Below are 10,524 nucleotides of genomic sequence, written 5' to 3' on the forward strand. Positions count from 1 at the left end.
CCTCGACCCGCAGAGACACCGAACCACGGCCCCCCCCCAGTCAGAGCCCACGGCCGCCAGACCCAGAAAATATACATCATTAAAATTACAAGAAAAAAAACAAGTGGAGGAAAATAAAACGTACTATAAAAAAAAAAAGATTCCTGAGGCAGGCAGCCACGAACCCCAACCACGGAGGACCCGGTGTCCGGCACCCCCGCGGGCCAAAGCATCACGCCTCTTTAATGCCTCGACCCGCAGAGACACCGAACCACGCCCCCCCCCCAGTCAGAGCCCACGGCCGCCAGACCCAGAAAATATACATCATTAAAATTACAAGAAAAAAAACAAGTGGACAATGGCACTCGCTCACTCTGCTCCCCCTTTTGATCACAAAAAAAGAATGTAAAATAAGGTGTTTCAGAATGTAAGAAGGTGCTTCAAGATATCAAAACAATTTAGAAATTACAGTATATGAACTTACTGTTCACTGCTCAACAGGGGCTAGAAAACTTCAAATAAAGTGCAAAGTATAAGGAAAATAAAACTTACTATAAAAAAAAAAATATTCCTGAGGCAGGCAGCCACGAACCCCAACCACGGAGGACCCGGTGTCCGGCACCCCCGCGGGCCAAAGCATCACGCCTCTTTAATGCCTCGACCCGCAGAGACACCGAACCACGGCCCCCCCCCAGTCAGAGCCCACGGCCGCCAGACCCAGAAAATATACATCATTAAAATTACAAGAAAAAAAACAAGTGGACAATGGCACTACCACACTACCAGTTGTACTGATTATCAGTAATCATATTCAGCCTGCGTATCTGAATTTTCACTGAGCATCCCCATGTAGCTACTAGACGGTTGAGAACTGGGAGTGGGAGGAGGCTGGTGGTAGGGTTGAAAGGTTTGCGTTTGCCGCTGGTGTGGTGTGTTGTGTGGGAAGGTGCGATACATCGGCTGATTCGGCTGTGATGCAGGACCCTGCACCTGTTGACGTATTGACATGCTTCTGTCCTGAGATTCATAAATCATCCTCATGATGGACCGCCTTGCTCGCATTTTTTCAACAGGATCCGTTACGTGACGCATCTCACTGCCCACCTGTTTACCAAAAATTACATCTTCATCATCATCATCTCTGTTGTCTGAAACTACTTGCTTGAGGAGGTCAATCTTCTCTCTCTCAAGGTTCAGCCCTCTCTCCCATGGCTTGCTCCGGACCACTTTTGCCTGACCACCCGGTGTGGGTGTGGGTGCGGGTGTGGATGTACGGGTTGGTGGGTCCTGTGCTGATGATTCTGACACCGCTGATTCCCCAAGGTCATCACTCTCTGGATCTTGTTCAGCAGTGTCAGCACAGCTGTCCGTCACTGAATCATCTAGCTGGATGAAGGACATAGGATCAGAATAATCTTTATTGACCAAGTATACACACAATGATTATGCAGGTGACACCATTTGTGAACTGTAGGACACAGTACAAGGTGATAATTAAGCAATAAACCACGAGAGGCAGTGGGTTACAGGGTATTTTACAAAGGCTACTACAGTATATAGTTTGTAGATATATGGAAAATATATAGTTTGGTATAAAATTCCAAATAGAATGGGTTACAGAGAAACGTTCATCCAGTTGATTTTAAACGTGTAATTAAAAGAGAAATTTAAGAAGTCAAGGCCACCACAGACTATAGTATTCATTATTAAGAAATAAACGGTCTGACAACTTTAGTGGTTCAATCCTGATGAATTGAAAATGGGGGACCCTGATGTAAACAAGACGAAAGTCTTTCTCTGGTCTGCATCCCCTTAACAATTGTGTGTATTGAGCTGTACTGTATTGTACCCATTCTGCAATCTGTTAATAAAGTTTTCAATCAATCAATCAAGTATGTACAGTAAGTACGTTATTATTGTCAATTTCCAAATATACACATACCTCCAGGGTGCTGTAGGACTGACGAGGCAATACATGATGCTTTAGGAAGTCCAGGTACTTCAGTATCCATGTCTGTCGCTGGGTTGGGTCTTTAGTCCCACTTCCACTGGGTTTGGGATGTAATAGCTTCCCGTATTGGGTGCGCAGGGACGCTGCATGCGTTACCACCTCTTCGGCTGTGAAGCGCAATAACAACATTACGTTAGTTAATGTACACTGAAAGTGGGCTGACAGAAACAAGACTGTACTTGCATAGTGTGTGTGTGTGTGCTAGCTAGCTAGCCAGCCGCTAGCTAGCCAGCCGCTAGCTAGCTAGCTAGCTAGCCAGCCGCTAGCTAGCTAGCTAGCCACTAACGTTAAACTCACCCGGGAGCTGCAATTCCTCCGCCATTTCCTTCCATTCTTTGTCCTTCTGTACACGGTCATGGTAACAGCTGGAGGACACATCATACAGGCATGGCTTCTGTTGCCACAACTCGACAAGCCTCTCCTCTTTGATACGACTCCACACAATTGGCGTCCGTTTGCGGGGCGGCATTATTGGATTGTACAGTCACTGTCCCACATAAACGCACATGTGTCGCACTGATCACACGTCATCATGCGGTCGCACTGATCACACGTCATCATGCTGCATTTCTATTGGTTGGTAGCTGACGCTGGTCGTAGAATATCAAGCACTGTCAGATATGTGTCGCAGGCATCTTTGATCGCAAGACTTGCACGTCGGTCATCTTTGAACCTCTCTCACTGTGCGACGTACGACCTGCGTCTTGGAGCCACGATTTCGCCCACGACCACAGATTATGCCACGATTGGTCATCTTTCGTCTGGGACGGCCGAAAATCGCCCAGTTAAGAGCGGGCATTACGAAGCTTGCGATACAATCTCTCGGAACATTCAAGCATTTTGATTCCAGCTTCCAATCAAAATTGATAAAGTAATCGACGATAGACATTTACGATACGTAAATTAACATAAATAAGTACGTATAAGTTAACTATATCCTATATATCTGTGATCGGTACATGATTGATTGAATTGATTGAAAAGTTTATTAACAGATTGCAGAATGGGTACAGTACAGTACAGCTCAATACATACAATTGTTAAGAGGATGCAGACCTGAGAAAGACTTTCGTCTTGTTTCCATCAGGGTCCCCCATTTTCAATTCATCATATGACACACATGAATGAATGAATGAATGAATGAATGAATGAATGAAAACTTTATTAACAGATTGCAGAATGGGTACAGTACAGTACAGCTCAATACATACAATTGTTAAGGGGATGCAGACCAGAGAAAGACTTTCGTCTTGTTTACATCAGGGTCCCCCATTTTCAATTCATCTAACATATATGACATACATGACATACAGATAGACAGTACTGCTACATCTATGACATACCAGATTTGCAATTACAGTCCTGTTTGTGATACAAAAAGAGTCCAGAAAGAAAAGAGTATATACATTAGGCGTAGAAACTGTACATTGGATTGGGTAGGTGGGGGTGGGGGGGGACTGTACATTGGAGGTGGTTGGGTGGGTGGGTGGGGGGGGGGGGGGTTGGGTAGGAGGGGTGGGTGGGGGACACTGTACAACTGTACAAACAACACTGTACATTGGATTATTGACAAGAACATACTTGGTAATTTACTGTACATTGGAGGGGGTTGTGTTCGGACATTTACAGGGGCCAGTTTCGAGTTGCAGTCTCCCTTAGGTGTTTTTTGAGAGTGTTTTTGAAAGTGGGTAGTGATTCACATTCCTTTACAGCTTTGGGTAGGGCGTTCCCACATTGATGTGGCATAATTGCGAACGTGTTTAGTCCCTTGTTTGAGCTGAATCTGGGTTTAACATGATTGTGGAGCTCCCTCTGGTGTTGTGATCGTGGTATTCACTGACCTTTGGGAAGTATTTTGTCATGTACATGGGTACCTTGGTCGTGTAGTGTATCTTGTAGACCAGGCCCATTGCAAGTTGCTGTACTCTGTCGTCTACTCTAAGCCATCCTAGGTTGTCAAAGTGGGCAGGGGTGAGGTGGGTTCTAGGAGTAAGGTCAAGCAGTAGTCTGACCAGTTTGTTTTGAGATGACATACAGATAGACAGTACTGCTACATCTATACATTCATGACATACCAGATTTTCAAATACAGTACTGTTTGTGATACTAAAAAAATCCAGAAGAAGAGTATATACATTTGACATAGAAACTGTGCATTGGGGGAGGTTGGGTAGGTGGGGTGGGGCTGTACATTGGAGGTGGTGGGGGGGGGGGGGGGGGGGGGGGGGGGGGGTTGGGTAGGGGGGGGGGACACTGTACATTGGAATACTGACATACATTTGACATGGAAACTGTACATTGGAGGAGGTTGGGTAGGTGGGGTGGGGTTGGGTGGGGCTGTACATTGGAATACTGACAAAGCCATGCTTGGTCTTTATTGTACAACTGGGTTAGGACATTTGTAGGGGCCAGTTTTGAATTGCAGTCTCCCGTAGGTGTTCTTTGAGAGTGTTTTTGAAGGTGGGTAGTGATTTACATTCCTTTACAGCTTTGGGTAGGGCGTTCCACATTGTTGTGGCATAATTGCGAAACGTGTTTAGTCCCTTGTTTGAGCCGAATCTGGGTTTTACATGATTTGTGGAGCTCCCTCTGGTGTTGTGATCGTGGTATTCACTGACCTTTGGGAAGTATTTTGACATGTACATGGGTACCTTGGTCGTGTAGTGTATCTTGTAGACCAGGCCCATTGCAAGTTGCTGTACTCTGTTGTCTACTCTAAGCCATCCTAGGTTGGCAAAGTGTGCAGGGGTGAGGTGGGTTCTAGGAGTCAGGTCAAGCAGTAGTCTGACTAGTTTGTTTTGAGATGTTTGTAATTTGGTTTTTAGTGCCTTTGAGGTGCTTTGGTACCATGAGGTGCAAGCATAGTCGTAGTACCCTTGAATGAGTGCTCCTGCCAGAGTTTTCAGGGTATTCTTGTTTACCAGGGAGGAGATCCGGTACAAGAATCGAGTTCGTTGATTGACTTTTTTTATTACATTGGATGCCATTTTGTCACAGGAAAGATTAGCCTCTAGGATGGAACCCAGGTAGGTAATTTCATCTTTCCTTGTGACAATATTGTCACCCACTGTAACTGAGAAGCCGTCTGTTTTGCTGAGTTTGTTATTTGAACCGAAGAGAATGGACTCTGTTGCACTACCTTAACAGTTGCATGTCTGTGATCAGTATAGAACTATCCTACATGTCTGTGGTCAGTACATATAACTATCCTACATGTCTGTGATCAGTACATAGAACTATCCTACATGTCTGAATGAATGAATGAATGAATGAAAACTTTATTTAACAGATTGCAGAATGGGTACAATACAGTACGGCTCAATACATACAATTGTTAAGGGGATGCAGACCTGAGAAAGACGTTTGTCTTGTTTCCATCAGGGTCCCCCATTTTCAATTCATATAGACATTTATGACATACACAACATACATGCCATTTATGGCATAGGGACATATAGGTATTTAGTACTGATCATACATTTGTGACATGGTCACAAATGGTCTGTGGTCAGTACATAAAACTATCCTGTCTGTGATCAGTACATAGAACTATCCTACATGTCTGTGGTCAGTACATATAACTATCCTACATGTCTGTGATCAGTACATAACTATCCTACATGTCTGTGATCAGTACATATAACTATCCTACATGTCTGTGATCAGTACATATAACTATCCTACATGTCTGTGATCAGTATATATAACTATCCTACATGTCTGTGATCAGTACATAGAACTATCCTACATGTCTGTGATCAGTACATAGAACTATCCTACATGTCTGTGATCAGTACATAGAACTATCCTACATGTCTGTGATCAGTACATAGAACTATCCTACATGTCTGTGATCAGTACATAGAACTATCCTACATGTCTGTGATCAGTACATATAACTAACTATCCTACATGTCTGTGATCAGTACATAGAACTATCCAATCCAATCCACTTTATTTATATAGCACATTTAAAACAACAAAGTTGACATGAATATGATGAATTGAAAATGGGGGACCCTGATGTATTGAGCTGTACTGTACTGTACCCATTCTGCAATCTGTTAATAAACTTTTCAATCAATCAATCAAAACCAAAGTGCTGTACAAGTCCACAAACATAGGATAAAACATAAAACATAAAAATTGAATAAAAGCACACAATAAAACAGTACAATGTGTCACATAAAAAAGGCCAGTCTCTCAAAAACGGTTTAAAAAACAAAAGCCAGAGCAAATAAGTGTGTTTTGAGGCGTGATTTAAACACCTGCAGAGTGGGGGCCTGCCTAACATGCAGTGGCAGCTCATTCCAGAGCTTTGGGGCTGCCACTGCAAAAGCACGGTCCCCCCTAAGCTTCAGCCTGGAGTTTGGAACGGCCAAGAGGAGCTGGTCAGAGGACCTGAGGGACCTTGGAGGAACATAGGGTTCCAGCAGGTCTGAGAGGTAACCCGGTGCCAAGCCGTTCAAACATTTAAAAAACGAACAGTAAAACCTTAAAATCAACCCTAAAACGCACAGGAAGCCAGTGGAGGGCAGCCAGCACAGGGGAAATGTGCTCCCGCTTTTGCGTTCCCGTCAGCAGACGGGCAGCGGCGTTTTGCACCAACTGCAAACGAGAGAGGGAGAGAGGTCATAAAAGCATGGATAACCGTTTCAAAAACGGAACGGGATAAAAAAGGTTTGACCTTGGACAGCCTCCTAAGTTGGAAAAAGCTCCTTCCCACCACAGTATCCTACATGTCTGTGACTGATCAGTACATAGAACTATCCTACATATCTGTGGTCAGTACATATAATTATCCACATCCCTTTTTACATCTGGAGCGACGCAAAGTTATCTGCTCTTTGGTAAGTCATATTTTAACATGTCACATATCCAATGTGTTGTTTGCTTGACTAAACCTTCTCAGTTTGTGATTGTTCTGTTCTGTTATAACAATCATATTTTACGTTGCATGGTTTGGAGAGCCGAAAGTCTTTCTCTGGTCTGCATCCCCTTAACAATTGTGTGTATTGAGATGTACTGTATTGTACCCATTCTGCAATCTGTTAATAAAGTTTTCAATCAAGCAATCAATCAATCAACCTTAGAAGAGACTCAAGAGTTTAGTGTGAAAGTAAGACATAAGTAAACACGCTCTAGCCTAAAGCTAACATTTCCTTTTTTTCCGTTTCAAACCTTTATTTCAACTTGTTAGGAAGTGGAGGTTTCCCTCATTTAGATTAGATTAGTCATTATACAGCACAAGTACAGTACGACAAAAAGAAGTCTGGCAGATTTAGGCTATTTTCAGTACATTATGAACGACATGAAGGTATCTTTTTCTCTTAACCTGCTGTAATTTAGCCTTTAGTTTTTTGGCAAATAATCCACTGCGTCCACCATGATGAATTTGTTTTGGGCATCTTTGTGTCAACGTCTAGATAAAATCCTAATGGATTGTCCAGACGGCCACATGCTTCCCATCACCCGTGGCAACAAGGATGGTCTGCTGGACATAGACAAGCTTGCCAGAGGTGATCGGTTTACTACTTTATTTACATTCTTTAAAGTAATTTTGTTCTTAATTTTTATTATTCCTAAACACCTCATGGATGTCAATCAATCTACATTTTATTACGGACTCGGGTCCATATAAAAGACAGGACAATACATAGAATAGATTACATATAAAAGCACCATGAAAAAACATAGTTTAAAAGATAAGAAAATAAAACAAAATACAGATTAATGTCTTGCATAAAGACAACTGTCTCAGTGTTTCCACTGCTGGGATTGAAGGACAAAACCAATAAGATCTCATTTACAGAGTAATTTACCTGGCAAATACACATAAGATTTCTTAAGACAGCTTGGGAAGGAAGTCACATAGGGGCGAATTCACAAAGAATGGGTTGCGCACGCTAATAGCACCCCTAACTGTGCACGATTAGTGCCCGCTATTTGCTCTATTTGTCTTTGCGAGCTATTCACTGAACATATTGCGCGGATGATATCCTAGCGCAAACACGCCCATAGGTGTGCAATTTGCTCCTGATATATGTCAGCGCAGTTGGCTCGCGGAGCAGTTTAAAACATAAACCCGAAATGAGGGAGAGGGAAGCTCTTAACAGTATTTTTCACCATTTGTATTTCGTGTTGTATTTTGTTTATTTCGTAATTTGTATTTTCATGAAGCATTGCATCCTTTGTTTTTGTCACTATCTTTCGTCATTGCATTTGTTTGTCATGTCATCCCCAAAAAATTATTTTGAGCAGACCTGTCCATGGTGCTGAATCTTTAGACCGAAGTTAGGCACTGTGCCAGTGAAAATATTTTCTCATTTAGTAATATTTTCTGAGTGAGAAATGAAGTTGTATTTAATGTTTAGTTCAGACAGGGGTCGGCAACCCGCGGCTCTGGAGCCGCATGCGGCTCTTTAGCCACTCTGCAGTGGCTCCCTGTAGGTTTGAAAAAGAATATGGAAATAACTGAAATTAAAAAGTGTTTAATATTTCATCTACTAAAATATATGTAACACCCCGCGCCTCTCCCTGCCGTCTGCAGGTGGCTAAGTTTCCAACCCCCCAATAAGCTAACCATGGATAAATCCCCAAAACATTAAGTGGAGGGTTTAATTAAGCGAGGACAGATTAATTAGCTTTCACTACTAACGATGCGGGCGTACCTGCTTGATATGTGGCGAGAAATGAGCAACAAAACAAAAAAACATCTTTCCCACAAAAAAGCATAACGAACTAAAAATATTTCTAAACACGGTTTTATATTAACTTCATAAATAAACAAAAATGAAAAATCGACTTATGTCAATGAAAATGTAACAGATAATAGAATATATAACAGATAATAAATAACAGATAAGCCCATATAAACGCTGAAAATAACCAACTGTACTAAGCACCAAGAGTATTTTCAATGAGGCTATTATTATTATTATTATTATTATTATTATTATTATTATTATTATTATTATTATTATTATTATTATTATTATTATTATTATTATTATTATTATTATTATTATTATTATTATTATTATTTTGCAACAAGATAGCCTAATAGAACATAAATAGCCTGTCTCAGCTGACTCACATGGTCCCGGGGTGTCAGACATGAGCGCATGCAGCCTGGTCACAATCAGTCCAAACACACTCACTCGGATGGTACCGATGTCGCAGACTTTGCCAGCTCTGCCAGCCGGGGAATCCCCCCGCAAGTGACGGTAACATAGCTTTCGGTCGTCAGGGCAGTCCAGCTGCCTGTCGTCAGGGCAACCTTGTGACCTAGTTCTCTCCACAAGAGCTCCTCTCTCCATTACGCACGTCTGACGGCCGAATCTGTCCGACGGCGCACTTGATTATATCTGAAATTATATTAAATATAGAAATAGATGTGTTCATTAGAGAACAATTATTTCAATAATATGCCATATTCTATGCCCACTGTACAGCCAGCCTTTATGCACGGAGAGATACACTTAAAATTTTGACAGAAGATAATCTCCCGATTCAGATATAATTGAATACAAACGGTTCCAAAGATATTTAATGTTTGTAGGCATATTTTCACACCACCAACAAAGTACTGGGTCCGCTGTCTCTTATTCGGAATGGATTTGTTGCCAGCTGTCATTTCTGCCCGTCTCCTCTCAGACACTTGAGACCGAACGAAAAATAACAATAGGTACATACTAGAAATAAGCGTTTGAATAAATTCCAATCCCTCTAGTCTCTATATATAATATACATAGTGTTTCCCCTGAAAATAAATTCAACAGCGGTGCTGTGCTGCACGCACTCTGCCGGAATCCATATTTGTGCGTGCGGCCGTGCGCACATGCCGTCGGAATCCATATTAGCGCACGCTGCCGGAGAAATAACTTAAAACTACCTTAGAATTGTTCGAGATAGTTTATTCATGTTCATGTTCATGGAGTCATGTGTGTGTGAATTTGCTAGGATGTTTTTGGTGTGTCCGCTGACACTAGAAGTGCTCTGGAGGCCCAGGTAGCTGCATATTTGTACACTGCAAAAAAGAAATCTTATCAAGTGAAAATATCTTGTATTTGGTACAATAAGTCCAATATTGAGTAGAATTATCTTATTCCACAGATAATATTTCTTATTCACTTCTTGATTTTGGTCATTTTAACATTTTCTTAAAACAAGATTAAATTGACCAAAATCAGGAAAAAAAAGCTAAATTATCTGCCAGTGGGATAAGATAATTCAAGATAATCCTACTCAATATAGACTTATTGTAAAAAAAATATAAGATATGTTCACTTCATAAGATACTTTTTTTTGCAGTGTAGTTGTAATCAAAGTAAATGTCAAGATTTAACACTTAAATCTCAACACTTGTACACTATTTGTATTGAACATAGATATAGATGATTTAATAGATAATATAAATACTAACTGTCTAACATACACAAATCATAACACTACGACAGCACTTTACACCTAAGAAGTCTCGGTGGCATAGGCTACATTCTGCCTTAGAGCATTTCATTTTCCTGGGCTTTTGA

Source organism: Notolepis coatsorum (assembly GCF_963971535.1).
Source record: "Notolepis coatsorum genome assembly, contig: SUPER_15_unloc_4, whole genome shotgun sequence".
Classification (NCBI taxonomy): domain Eukaryota; kingdom Metazoa; phylum Chordata; class Actinopteri; order Aulopiformes; family Paralepididae; genus Notolepis; species Notolepis coatsorum.